Genomic DNA, 15,018 nt, shown 5'->3' on the forward strand with positions numbered 1-15,018 from the left:
GTCTACTTTCTCTTTCCTCCATTCATGAACCCCATTATATATAGCATCAAGACCAAGCAAATTCAGAGAAACATCATTTGCCTATTTTCTATGCATAGGAGAGCTTGAGGTTTTATTTCAGAATCTTGGGAACTACAGGACTCCTGGACCTTTTCATAATTGGAAGGGACCTGAATTTTATACCTAATCTTCTTTTATCAGTGTTAGCTGAAATTTTAATTATTACATAAAGCTACAAACTTAGTTGAACAGGAATGCAATGAATATATATATAGAGAGAGTAATAAAAGTATATACGTATACGTATATACGTATACCTATATATATCTATATATCTATATATTTATATATCTGTATATCTACATCTGTATCTATATATCTAATCTATATATCTATATCTGTATAGGTATAGATATGGAGAAAGAATATAAGGTGGTATAATTTGTAAGTGAAAATTTAGACAAATACTCTAATAAGCAGAGAATATAGGGTAACTCCAATTCTATACCAATAACAAGTACAAGTTGTATTTCAGGCAAGGTCAAATAAATGTCCAGCCTGGATCAACCATAGCCTATACAAGGAAGGTCTTCATTTGGAGCTCCATTTTGTGGCCTGACACAAAAATGAACTAGACATATGGATTGAGGACCATAGAAGTCTACTATACCTCATAATTACTATATTGCAGAGCATGATTTGCTTTTCCAGTGATAATGTGTCATTTATGAAGCTTTGCCCTAGACTCTCCCTGAGTTCATGAATTTACCATTAAATAATTTCATGAAATGATCTGTTTTCTTTTTATCTAGTGTTTTCTCTAAATGCTGGATAAATGAAAACACTTTTGATCAGTCTGATAATCTTAATATAGTCTGGTATTATAGATTTTGTGTTTTCAATTAGTTTTTTTATTGTTATAAAACATAAAAATTTTTGGTTTGCTGCAGCCATTTGCGAGTCTCATTTTAGACTTGTCAGATCCAAATTTTTTTTTGGCTAATTTTCACTTTTTCTCATTGATTTGTAGGAGTTCATTGTGTATTATCCCCCAATGTTTTATTTATATTATAAATATTTTTCCAGTTTTGTTTGTCTTTCAGGTACATAATTTAAAAGCTTATGTGTAAATAATTCTATAACATACTTTATCTCTTGAAATAGAAGGGCCATACTTCCAGAAGTCTTCCTGTTTCCAGGTTTACTTATGTCTGTTCTTATACTTTTACATAATTTATTTTCACAGATCTTATATGAAAGATCTGTGTTTGGAGGAGGGTACAGAATTTAAATCAGTCCTCATTTGTCTGTTTTCATGGGAGTAACGGTAATATTGAATTACTTATTTGGCTGATTTTTTAAAGGCATGAATATGGGACAGGAACTTTGCTAAGCAAAACTGATGTAATGGCAACAAAATAGACATATAAAACGCTTTCACTCCTAGAATTTTTAAACAATTGGAGAGTCAAAATTAAAATAAACCCAAATTGGAAATAAATTTTGTGACTAATAAGAAAGTGCTTTGAAACTGTGGGTCTCAAAAGAGACCACATTCAGGCTTGAGGTCAAAGTAAGTTTCCCTGGGAAAGTAGCCATCAGTTGCGATCTCAAAAAAAAAAAAAAAAAAAAAAAAAAAAAGTTAGAAAATGACTAGTGAAAACAGGAGTGAGAATATTCTAAGAAGATGATAGTATGTGTGGAGACTTCTGGTGGGATAGATTATGGAATAAACCAGATTGATAGCATGGCTATTTGAAGAGGGTGATTACTTTGAAGGAAAGTTGAAGATAGAAGAGGAGGCCAGATCTCAAAGCACCTGTTGCCCATAGTGAGGGTTTGAGTAGCTACTCAAAGAGATGTGGAAATCTACTTAAGGAAGTAGCGTGATTTCATTGAGGTTTTAAAGTCATTATTGCAGCATTATGTATGAAATGGATTTGAAGTAGCAGGAGACAAACAGAAGAACCAACAGGAGGATATTGGAGGAGTTTGAGGAAGAGATAATAGTTCATTTTAAGAAAGTGGAGATGTAAGGTAGTGGAATGATATGAGACATATTTGTAATCTACATTTAATAAGATTAATAGGTTTTTTAGAAAAGCAGAAAGAAGGAAGTCTTGGAAGCAAGCAAAGATAACCTTAAGTTCTGTCTTATGCTATCTGAGGAATGGCAGTACCAATGGGAAAGCAAGTTTTGGTTCTGTTACAGTTTATAAATAAGAATAGTAATATGTTTTTTAAAAATCTGGGATTTGGGGAATGAGCCCAAATGATGAGGTTGTGATTCAATAAAATGACCAAAGGAAATACACCAGGCTGTAGGACTGGACTTTTTAAAACAAAACATTAATTAAATAGTCATTCACTGATGTCACATTTAGTACACTGTTCATTTTGCCCAATCATTAAGAGTCATGGTGAAAGCCAGGCATGTGTGAGAATATGCGAGAAACAGACTGAAGCTAATGATGCCAAATGAAGACCTGGTTCCTATCCAGGGAGAAAACAAGACAGACCAGAACTTTCATGGGGATTTTTACTGGAGTGGAGCCAATTATAACAAAGCAGTGAAAACATACTTCCAGATATGAGATGTACATAAATTATGAGGTGATACAATGGGTTAGAGACAGAAGGTCTGATACAACTTTAAATGTGAAGATGGCGTGGAGAACTGAGACCTGGATTACTCTCTGAGCAAATAATGATATATTAGAAAATGAAGTTCTTCCGTAATGGTTTATGTAAATTACTGCACAGTTACACCATAGCTTCACAGATTCCCAGCCACCAGTCTCTGAGAAGAAACATGTACAGTTTTAAAAAGGCTACACTTAATTCTTTCTCTCAAATGAACTTGTTGACTAAATCACCCTTTTCAATGTATAAAAGCCAAGTTAACTGTGAAAGGTCCTCACCAGGTGGAACCAAGAACTTCTGAACTGGGCCAAACCAAAGTATTCCAAGGACTCAGCCTGAATACCTGTAACTTGCTACGGTACGAGATAGCCTTGACAACCAATTATGTTCAGCCAAGATTCGTTTTCTTCCACCATCAACAATCAGATTTCTTTCTAAACAACATTTACAAGCATTCTCTTTTGTCTCTAAAAATCCTTGACTTTTGTTCCCCTGAGGGACACTGGGTTGCTGCCCAGATCTGTGCTCCCTGAACTGCAATTCTGAGACCCCAAACAAATGCTTGTTTTATGTTAGCTCCGCCTCTTTTTGGTGAACTCAAGTCATCTCTAGGATGGGAGACTTTCTACAGCTGTGAACTTGTGTACTTGTGTGTGTGCACATGCATATAAAACAATGATAAATCTTTTAGTGTTTTATATTATTATTTCTGACCTCAAAACTTGCCTGTTGTAATTGTCTCAATAAATTTAATGAAGTAAAGTAAGTGTATTGAATTATTTTTTTGTGGTTTATATATGGCTTACATGTATTATGATACATCTATCTTACGAAAATTCGCCATTTTACCATTTTTAAGTATACAGTTCTGTGAAATTAATTACATTCACAATGTTGCGCAGCCAACACCACTATTCCTAAAATTTTTCATTATCCCAACAGAAACTCCTCATCCATTCATTGATAATTCCCCATTCTACCATCCTTCTAGCCCCTGGTAATATCTAATCTACTTTCTGTCTCTATGAATATACCTATCATATAGAGTTCAATGCTATATAATATTTGCCCTTCTGTGTCTGGCTTCTTTCACTTAGCACAATGTTTTCAAGGTTTGCCCATGTCATGGCAGGTACCAGATATTCATTTATTTTATGGCTGAATGATATTCTGTTCTACATATATTAATATAGTACATTATGTTTATTCACCTGCTGAGGGACGCTGGATTATTCCTATATTTAAAAAAAAATTCTGGCAGACCTACAGCGTTGTGTATTCCACCCCAACAGCCTCCTTCCTAAACACCCCACCAGGGCAGTCCAGGGGCAGCTCAGTCCCCCGTTGGACACACTGAGTAGCTCACTACCTGGGAAGCCCATAGACCCCTCCACCACCCCCTGGCTCAGAAACCCCTGTGGGCTCCACCATCTCCCTGATGATGGGCCACAGGGAAGGCCAAGGGGAGACGTGATCGAGGTTGGAGGAGGATGGGAAGGGTAAGGGGCATGGGTACTCACTTGACCCCGCGAGCAGTGTGAGAGTCCAACCAGGTAGTGGGCAAGATGGAGGCAGGGAGGGAGGAGAGGGCAGGGGCGCCTGGAGGGGGCAGGCCGAGAGGACCGGGTGCAGAGAGGGGAGGATGCGCCCCAGGAGCCCGGGCAATTAGGATCAGCTCTATAACCGAGAACACCTGGGGCAGGAAAGGGGTGGATCATTTCTGTCTTTCCGCTACTACAAATAAAGCTGCAATGGATATTGGACTGTAAGAATCAGTTTGAATATTTGCTTGTACTTATTTTGGATTTATAGCTAGGAATGGAATTGCTAAGGCCATATTATCACTTTAGATTTAATTTTTTGAGGAACTGTCAAACTGTTGTCCTCAGCACTGGCACCATTTTACATTCCCAGCAGCGATGCACAAGGGCTCCGATTTCTCACATCCTCACCAATACTTGTTGTTTTCTGTTATTTTGATTATAGCTGTCTTAGAGGTATGATATGGTATCTCATTGTAGTTTTGATTTGCTTTTTTCCTAGTGACTAATCATATTTAACATCTTTTCATAAGCGTATTGAACACCTATGTATCTTTTTTGGAGAAATGCCAACTGAATTATTTTTAAATCAGAGTTTCCAAATGTTCTTTTAAATACTTCTCTAGTCTGAGTCTAGAGACTCCTTGAACCCGTACTTTGCATTTCATGTTTTCCTGAAGAAGACATAAATCCCTCACAAACAGATTATTTCATAAAATCATTAGTAAATTACTCATGCTTTCCCTTACTTGTGCCCTAAACTTACCTAAACGTACATCTCCACCTCCTCTCACTTTGAATATTATACTGTCCAAACTCATCCCTCGACTGAGAAAACTAGACAAGCTTCCTGGAAGAAAGATGTTTGCATTTCAGATTCTTTAAATGAACTTTTCACTTGACTGAGAATGGTGTGGCAAGGCAACATAGAAAAAACAAAATACAACTATTCCAGAACTAGAAATATAATACCTCCACATTTTATAGGCGCATCATCAGGAAGAAAGGTTACAACTGGTGATTTCTATGCAACCAATATTGGCTCTGGCCTACTCTGGGTAAAACTCTATCTTGAGAAGATAGGAAAATGTGGAGAGGAGTAGAATCCAATCCTGGAAACATGTAAGAAATAGTTTGGGGAAGAAATTTTCTGTATGGCTATGTAAGGAAACTGTTTTCTTATTTAATTATGAAACTGAATTATTCCTCCGCAGTTTCCATGAGTCGTGTGCCCCTGAGTGCCCTGCTCGAGCCATTTATGTGTGTCGAATATAAACCAAACTCCTAAATCTCGTTTAGCGTTTATAAGTGTCTTACTAGAAAATCCCACTCCAGATTGTTCCCATCTTGACTTGATGACCTTGGTGCAGAGGTTTTTATGGCTGAGCAAAGGATGGCTTTGCAAGTCATGTTTGAAGCACAGAAACTGTGGGAAATCTATGGCTCCTGTGAGCCAGTTACTGTGATATTGTACCCCACTCTGATAGTTAAATTTTAGGAACGGGCTACCTCTTTTAGAATGTTACATTTGATCGAAGGAACCCCAGTAAAACTGGCCAAGGCCCTTCAAGTTAAAACACTATTAGTTCCCTCATGCTATGTGAGAAAGATCTCAACCACCTGGCATGGACTTTCAACTTAAAATTTATTCAATCACCTATAACTTATGTCTGAGAAAAATGGAAGACTCAAGCTATAGTGGACCAGCACCATTAGTAAGCTTGTTGGACACACAGTGGCTTGTGTTTATCTGACACTATTTGCTGCTGAAGAGATTAAAGAAGGCTTCTCACTGTTGGACAAAACAGGGGAAAGATGGAGGAAGAGGATTGTAGGAAGGTGTATTTCTTTGGTGAAGCTGTCCCAAAACTTTGTGTTGGAGATTGAGCACTTACTTTCAGGTGTTACGATTAGTGCTGAAGAACTTTTTCAAAATGATTCTTTGAGATTACAATTCCTTAGCATTGTGTTTAGTTGACACAAATTCTTATTCAGCTTGGGTACAAATAAGATGATGGAGATAGGTTTCCCGGACATCATCCCAACAGCAGGAGCAGTGTTTATTCGTTCTACCTTCCATAATCTAGTCAGATCAGACCTACTGTAACCCCATCTTTCACCATTGTCTCCAGAGGAAAATCACCTTTACAAATCCTCCACACGCTGGATCCTCAGCTCACTGATATGTCTCTTTTCAGCCTTGGCCTTGAACCATTAGGCTCAGTTACCTGGCCCATATGTGAGGCTCTACTCGTGATTTCAATTATGGCTTTATGACTATACCTATATGGTGACAGTGACAGAGATTATAGAAAGAGAAAGAAAATAAGTTTAATGTGTGGCATAATATCAGCTGGGTAGAGTGCTTTATTGAAACTAAAACTCTCTTTCATGGGTATTGGTCCGGTCACTTAATTGTGTAGATTATATGAATAGGTAGGCTTACAGACTTAGTGTATTTACACATCACATTTTTCAAAGCAGACTTTCAGTCAGGATGGAAATACAAGTTCTAGAACAGGTGGTTGAAAATTCTTACTTTAAGCCTCACTGATCAAAGAGCTCAGAAGGAAAAAGACACAGACTTCTTGATCCTGTCATGTTATGCATTTTTTTCTGTAGTTTGGTTGATATAAAAATTGAAGATACATAAATGATAACCAATAAAGGAAAGGAGATATCATGATTTGACATGCTGGAGTAAGGGACTGAATCTAAAACTCTCTATCTTATTTCAAATAAGAGTAAAAACTCTATAATTTGGCCATAAAACTTAATGCTTGATAACATGATTTTGCATTCATTCACTAGACTAATACTTAACTGAGCACCAACCGTGCTCATCTCTCTGGTATGCACTGAAAATGCAAATCCTTTAAAAATCTTTCAGGGATTTTATGGGGCACCTCGATGGTTTAGTCCATTAAATGTCTGACACTTGGTTTACACTCAGATCGTGATCTCATGGTTTGTGAGTTTGAGCCCCACATAAGGCTCTGCACTGACAGTGCAGAACCTGCTTGGGATTCTGTCTCTCTCCCTCTATCTCTGCCCCTCCTGCATTCTTTCTCTCTCTCAAAAATAAATAAATAACTTAAAAAATATCTTTCAGAGATTTTAGTTTATTATGGGTGCAATATGGATTGATTTGATAATCAAGTTATTAAAAAGTCACAACCCTTTAACTATAATTCTGAAACCAAAAGGTTCTAGAAAATTAATTATGAAATGTATTTATTGGCAAAATCTGATATGACCTAAAATCACAATGTGCTCAAATCTGACCTGAACACATGAGAGGTTATTTAGTCTTTCTTTACTCTCTTAATATAAGCAGGTGGTAGTTTATAGGGTGTTACAAAGTACAACCTGGTGGGAGGGACATATATATTATATAGAATATACATTTTATTACTTTTTTAAAACTGGAAGGCTGAATTCTGTTATGTGTTATGGGGTTGATGTGCCAACACCTGGATTATGATGTCTAATTAGGAGCAGGATGATTGGAAATAAATCAGGACTAGGAGCCATTATGTGGTAAATGGTTAACATACTAGTGGGTGTTTAGCCATCAAGAAAAAAGTCTCAGAAATACTAATGTAGATGTGGAAGGGAAGGAAAAATTCTTCCTTTACCCTTCTTCTTCCAGCTAGACTAAGAATTAAACTTACATCCCACAGGCTAATAGAAAAAAACAGAGCTTTATTAAATTCACACAGAGACCCAATAATGAAATTTAAACCTAAAGAAATGACTGAGGAAAGGCAGTTTTTATACATTTTATACAAAGACAATAATTGTTAGAAACTGATAGAATAAAGGAAACAGATGCTTTAATTAAACTATGGAATCGTAAGCAGAATTTGGGCTGAAATAGTAGATTAGAAAAAAAGTTAACAGTGTGTTTCTACAGCTTTCTCCACCTTAGAGTTCTATCTCTATCTCTAGTGATAAGGATGTGTGTTTTCTTCTTAGTATAGGGACAGTATTTTTTCCCCGGGGAGTTTCATTTTCTGCTCTTAGGGACACAGAGAAGGGTCTGAGTGTCCTTGCACTGGCTGTTTCTTAAATAACTTTATTTAAAATAATCGCAATGCCAAAATGGTGCATTTGGGGGCAGTCTGCCCTGGGCCCCTATGGTGTATTTACAGCATTTAGAGAGAATATATGAGTATGTTTGTTTAGATCTGATCAGTCAGATTGTGGAGATCAGGACTAGAAATAAGGGGTAGATATTTCAGAAAAGTAGATTTACATTTCATATATAAATATATATCATATAAAATACATAAGTAAATAATAATAAATAAATACATATATTTATTTTTATATAATTATTTCCATTACAATCATGGAAACAACAAATAAATGTCTAATGAAATTATTAGATGTTAGCTCAAGGATTTGGTAAAAAGGTGGATTGGATGGCCTTTTCAGATTGTTATTTCTAAAAACATTATGCTGTGTGACAATATAATTCATGAACAGTTTAAAAAGAGAGGAATGGAATGTTGTTCCCCAAATGCCAACATTTAAGAAGAACCAGGGGCCGATCCTTCTATTCAGGGACTCATAGAACACTTGAGAGTGACTTAGGCCGTGCTTCATCTGGCATTGAAGACAGTGATTCTCTTAAGAGAGTTTCCATCCAGGAAGGAAATGGAGTGCACTGGGAACAACATTCGTGGCCCAGAACTTTCTCAGATTAGTAAAGAAAAGAGGATTATTTGGTATTCCCAAATGGACATGGAAATGAGCTAGAATCTCTCCCATGGGAGTTGATTCTTTAACAAATGTATCTCTCCTTGGGACTCTGAATACACACTGAGGAAGCAGCCACAAACCCCTCCTCAATGGTGCTCAGGACCCATAAAGTCAAAGCTGTGGCTCAGGTGAGGAAGCACAGGAATTCAAACACAGCAGGGATGCTTTAAAAGTATCTCTTCTACCTGGCTTATGCAGTTCTGTAAAGAACAAGAAAGCATTTAATTTTCATTGTTTTCATTGTTGATAATGAAATGAAAAATTAACGAGAGGGGATACCTTATGGAAAGACAGTCTTGGACAGGAGAACTACCGTTTATAGTCAATGGATGTCAGTTGAGGACTTGAGGTTGGAGGTCAGATAAATCTGAGTTTGAATTCCTATATGTCACATATTAATTGTATGACTTTAGACAAATTATTTAACCTCATGAAGGCCTGGTGCTCTCATCCAAAGAATGTGAAAAATATGTTTTTTTACTTTCTGGTTATTTACTTTCCATTTCACAGTCATTAGGCATTGATTCCTACCATTCTACTGAAATTGTTAAGAGCATCAAGGGCCTATTTGTCAAAAACAATGGGTATTTTCCATTTTTATCTTATCTGGAAATTCTATGACATTTTGCACTATTAAACTACAGCACTACTTACTTCTATAAAATTTCTTTGTTACTGGATTTTATAATTACAGATCACCTTTATTGTCCTCTTATATATCTGCTTACTTCTTTGTCCATATCCTTTGAGATCTTCTTTTTTATTTTATCCTAAAATGGAGGCTTTTCTAGGTTCACAACTTTTCTCTCCATATCTATTTTCATATAGTAATTCATACCTCAGGTAAGATTTAAACAATCACTTAAAATCTAAAACCTTTCCGAGTGCTGTCTCCAGCCCATGGCTTCCCATTATAAGTATAGTAATATACTATATACACTGTGTATAATATACTATATATATATGTGTGTGTATATGTGACACATATACATATATATAAGCACATAACATATATGTATACTATATATATATATATATATATATATATATATATATATATAGCACAAATTCTCAGGCAATAGTTAAGTGTGAAGAAATGGAATCAGGAGACACTGATTGTATGGGGTGCTTGCAGATTACCCAGAAGAAAAGAGAAGATTTTCCTGTTTTGTCAATATGATCCTAATGTGCTCTCTTCTTCCCCTTCTCAAAAGGTCTTTATAGTTGTTTTCTGGAACAGTTCCCAGCCCCTTGTCAGTATGCCAAGTTGAAGACACTGAGTGATATATCTGTGTGACACTTGGAAACTGCTGAGGACTCAGGATTAGCTGCTTTCAGAGCAACAATTCAAAGAAGACCCTCAGAGTGGGGTGAGGAGACAGTGAACCCCAGCCATCTCTGCATTCCTGGTTGAGCTTGTAGGCTCGCCTGTTGGTGATGAGAATTTCCACTGAAGTTACCACTGGCACTAATGTCATATAGCGCATATCAAGAGAATCCTTTAACTGGACAGCTCTCCTCCAGGAATATTTGGGAGATGTGGATGGTTCCTGGCACTGCGAAATTTGCCATAATTAAATGCCATTGTGGCTGCCACTAGGGAGTACAGATAATGAATAAGGTACACTTCTAAACTGGGTTAATAAAAAATATTAGTAAATTGTAATAGTCACTTACAAAGGGATTACCACACAGGTTTGGAACCTAAAGCCTGCTGAGCCCAAATTCCCAAAACCCGCTCAAAATCCAAACTCAGACTTTTACAACACCATACATTTTAAACATCTTTGAATTTTCTCCTGCTTCCTCCCTCTGGTCCACTCTCTAGGTGACAGCTGGTCCAAAGAGGTCGTTTGTCCCTATACCATACAATAAGTTGTACCATTTATCCAGTCTCTATCTCCCCATTATTAGAAAGGCAGTGCTGGAAGGTTAAGGGTATATGGCTGGTAGGAATTATGATTTATAATGATATACACACTCATCCTATGTGGAGGTAGATAAGTGCAAAGTGAGCCCCACATCGGTTATAGTTCAGTGGATCAAGTTATTAAACAATCTTATCAGTATTCACATTAACAGAGTACCTGCCACTTTGGTGCCCAGATTAACCTTTCTGGCACTGACAGTATCCCCCAGATGGGATGGTCACGTCCACAGCACATTCATCTTTTCTTTATTTATCTCCCTCCACCAACCACTGCTCATTATCACAGATATTATTTTTTATTTTTTTAATGTTTATTTATTTTTGACAGAGAGAGAGAGAGAGAGAGAGAGAGAGAGAGAGAGAGAGAGGCAGAGTGTGAGTGAGGGAGGGGCAGAGAGAGAAAGACACACACAGAATGTGAAGCAGGCTCCAGGCTCTGAGCTGTCAGCACAGAGCCCAAAGCGGGACTCCAACTCATGAACCGCGAAGTCAGATGCTCAACAACCGACTAAGCGACCCAGGTGCCCCAGTCACAGATCTCACCATGTGCCAAATTCTAAAAAAAAAAAAAAAAAAAAAAAAAAATCTGTTCTTGTTTTTGTAGGTTTTTGTGAAATGGAGGTAGTCCAAACATCACTATCACCTCATTCTTCCTCAATTCCTCTTTAGAGCTATCAGTGATGATGTTTATAAGAGAAAACAATATTTAAAAAGATCCTGGACACATACTGATTCAATTGATTTGGGAGAAACTTATGTTTCTCTTGTGGTTCTCTTTAATCATTTTTTTAAATGTTTGTTTGTTTATTGATTGATTGATTGAGAGAGAGAGAGAGAGAGTGAGCGTGAGCAGGGCAGAGAGATAAGGGGACAGAGGATCTGAACCAGACTCTGTGCTGTTAGCCGGGCCTGAACTTATGAACTGTGAGATCATGACCTGGGCCTAAGTCAGATGCTTAACTGACTGAGCCACCCAGGTGCCCCTTCTTTAATCATTATAGTAATCAACTGGTCACAGAATTTCTCGGTTTTATGCAAACAAATCTAACTTGATTTGATAAGAGTATAATTATAAATAAATTATAAAAATATTTCAAAGTTCCCTATAGAAGCCCATTCTTAATTTTTCCAGACATGGCTTTCTAGATTCACAAATATCAGTTCTATCTGATTTTCTTCACCAGCATTATAGTCCTCATCCCTTTCCTCTGAGAGCCCTTATCTTCCTCCTAGAACCGGCTGTGTAAAGTTGGATTCAACCATTAACTTCTGATACTGCTTTTGTCTTTCCAATACTCATGCTTTTTTTTTTTTTTAATTTTAATCTGTGGCTCAGTAAAAGTATTAGGCTTCTGGTTTCTGAAGAGGCCTTTGTTCCAGGACCCTGTCTTCTCACTTCCTTTGGGAATTCTCAGCTCCTGTCTCTTCCTATTTTAAAGTTTGTCCCTGGTGTTGCAGGCATCAGATCCTTGGCAGCACTGAAAATTTCCCGAGTGCCATCCGCTGAGTAATTCCGCTCTTCTAGGCTGAGTTTACCACTTGTGCCTACTTGTTGAGATTCTCTAGACCCCTACATGAGTCATCTTGTTCACAGTCCATTTGAGATGGTGATATTGATGACCATGTTTCCCAAACATTTCATGGCATAGACTCATTTCCATTGATTAACTATTTTTCTCAGTAATTAATCAGTGAGCCAAACAGATAGTTGGTTTCAAGAGAAAAAAATCTGAACTGGCCCAAACTGGAAATAAATACATAAAGGGTCTACATTAAAGAAATATAAGGAGGAATGAAAAAGCAAAGAGAAGAAAAATAGAGCCCAAGGGAATGATCTGGGGGACTCAGAGTAAAAAGTGTAATGCAAGGAATACAAATTGGATTCTGAAGAGTAAATTGTTAATGTTCTTAATACGATCAGCATTATTGTTATTTCTTGTTCTAGGCAAAGGTCTTGTGAATTAATTAAGGCTGAGAAAATCCACAAAAACTTGTAAGGTTTGAGGTGAAAAATGGACTGATGTTGTGCCACAGAAAGATGAAGAGAAAGAAAGAATACTGCCTTTTTAGAGGTCATAACTCCTGAGAAGGTTCTTCACTTGAAAACCCTACCATGTGGTCCAACAACAGTGCTGCGCCCTTCTTGCTGACTGGCTTCCTGGGCTCAGAGGCAATTCAGCACTGCATCTCTATTCCCTTCTTTATCATCTACCTCTCCATCCTTTTGGTCAATGGCACACTTCTCTTTCTCATTTGGAATGACTCCAGTCTTCATGAGCCCATGTACTACTTCCTAGCTATGCTGGCAGGTACAGACCTTGGGCTGACATTAACCACAGTGCCCCCAGTCCTGGGTGTCCAATTTTCCAGAGGGAAATTTCCCACGGTGACTATTTCACTCAGTCCTACTTCATTCACACCCTGTCCATTGTGGAATCAGGTGTCTTGCTTGCCATGGCCTATGGCCGATTCATTGCCATCTGCACCCCTCTGAGGTATAACTCCATGATGAAAATAGGACTTGGAGTACCAACGAGGGACTTTGTGTCCCTTGTTCCCCCATTTGTGTCACTCTATTGGTTCCCATATTGCCGTTCCCATGTTCTTTCCCGTGCCTTTTGCCTCCACCAAGATGTCATGAAACTCGCTTGTGCTGATATTACATTTAATCGTGTATATCCAGTTATTCTGGTTGCTTTGACTTTCTTCCTAGATGCTCTGATTATTCTCTTCTCTTGTATTCTAATCTTGAAGACAGTTATGGGCATTGCCTCTGGAGAAGAGCGAGCTAAGGCCCTTAACACCTGTGCCTCCCATATTAGCTGTGTTCTGGTCTTTTATATTACTGTGATTGGCCTGACCTTCATCCACAGGTTTGGGAAACATGCACCACGTGTGATCCACATTACCATGAGCTAGGTCTACTTTCTCTTTCCTCCATTCATGAACCCCATTATATATAGCATCAAGACCAAGCAAATTCAGAGAAGTATCATTCGCCTATTTTCTGTGCACAGAAGGGCTTGAGCTTGTATTTCAGAATCTTGAGATCTCTGGGATGTTTTTCATCTCCCATTATTGGAAGAGAAGTTTGATTTTATACTCCATCTCTTTTTTTCAGAGTTAGATGAGATTTTACTTATCATATAAAGCTACAAGTTGACTTGAGTAGATATATATTCTAATATTTCACCTGTATTAGAATATATATTTTAGACTAGAATATGTATAGAATGTTTTATTGGAATATATATATGTATTAGAATGTATATTGGAATAGAATGTATAGAATATTTTATTAGAAGATATAATATATATTGAAGAGAAAATTCTGGTGATTTGGGGGGGAAAGGGTTATAGGAAACAGGTGAGATGAGGCATTCCAGATCCTGTAAGTGAAGGAAGAATGAGTAGTACTTAAGAAAATGTCAGATGAGGGACAAAACAGCCTGGATCAAAGACAGTTCATCCGAATGAAGACGTGCAGCTGATAGTACATTTTGTGTGTTATATAAAGGATAATTAGAGCGATATATTATTTCCCCATCTCTGTTTTTTGAATCTAGCTCTACTGGAAATCATGTTGCTCTGAAAGTAAACACATTTTGGTAAGGAAAACTAGCAAACGTACAGAACTCTAGAAAGCTGACCCTGAACCCTCAGTTTCCTTCAGTATATCAGTGGATTTTATTATTGAATGGAAACTAATACAGATTAAAAGTCTAATCACAACCAATATCCTATCAGCCAGCTGAAGCCAGATCCCCTAGCACCCCGTGTTCTCTGCCCATGGTTGCTGAACACCAACATACTATTTTTTTTTCTTTTTGGCTTTATCCTTTACTTACTAATATTCTTCTTCTATAAAAATTGAGTATAGATTTAAGAATCTCCTGTTTCCATCTCCCTTTGCTTAAAAGAACTCAGGGCTTTTTCACTTCATGAACTTTTCCTGTTGATAATCAAGTCTGAAAGCCTGGCAAAAGTAATGGTAGCACTGATGGAGAAGTTTTTTCTTTCAATTTCTCAAAATCTTGTAAGGTTTTATGCTGTTCATTTTGGTGAGCCATCATGTACTGTCTGTTGTTTATGTTATAGGTAATAATGCTTGTGACCTAGGGGTGCCTGGGTGGCTCA

At 37.4% G+C, this 15,018-nt stretch overlaps 1 pseudogene; it reads left to right on the forward strand.

Annotated features, from left to right (window-relative positions):
- The first annotated feature begins 12,985 nt into the window (after positions 1–12,985).
- Positions 12,986–13,908, forward strand: LOC123602448 (annotated as a pseudogene).
- Positions 13,909–15,018: the final 1,110 nt, after the last annotated feature.

Source organism: Leopardus geoffroyi, chromosome D1, assembly GCF_018350155.1.
Source record: "Leopardus geoffroyi isolate Oge1 chromosome D1, O.geoffroyi_Oge1_pat1.0, whole genome shotgun sequence".
NCBI lineage: Eukaryota > Metazoa > Chordata > Mammalia > Carnivora > Felidae > Leopardus > Leopardus geoffroyi.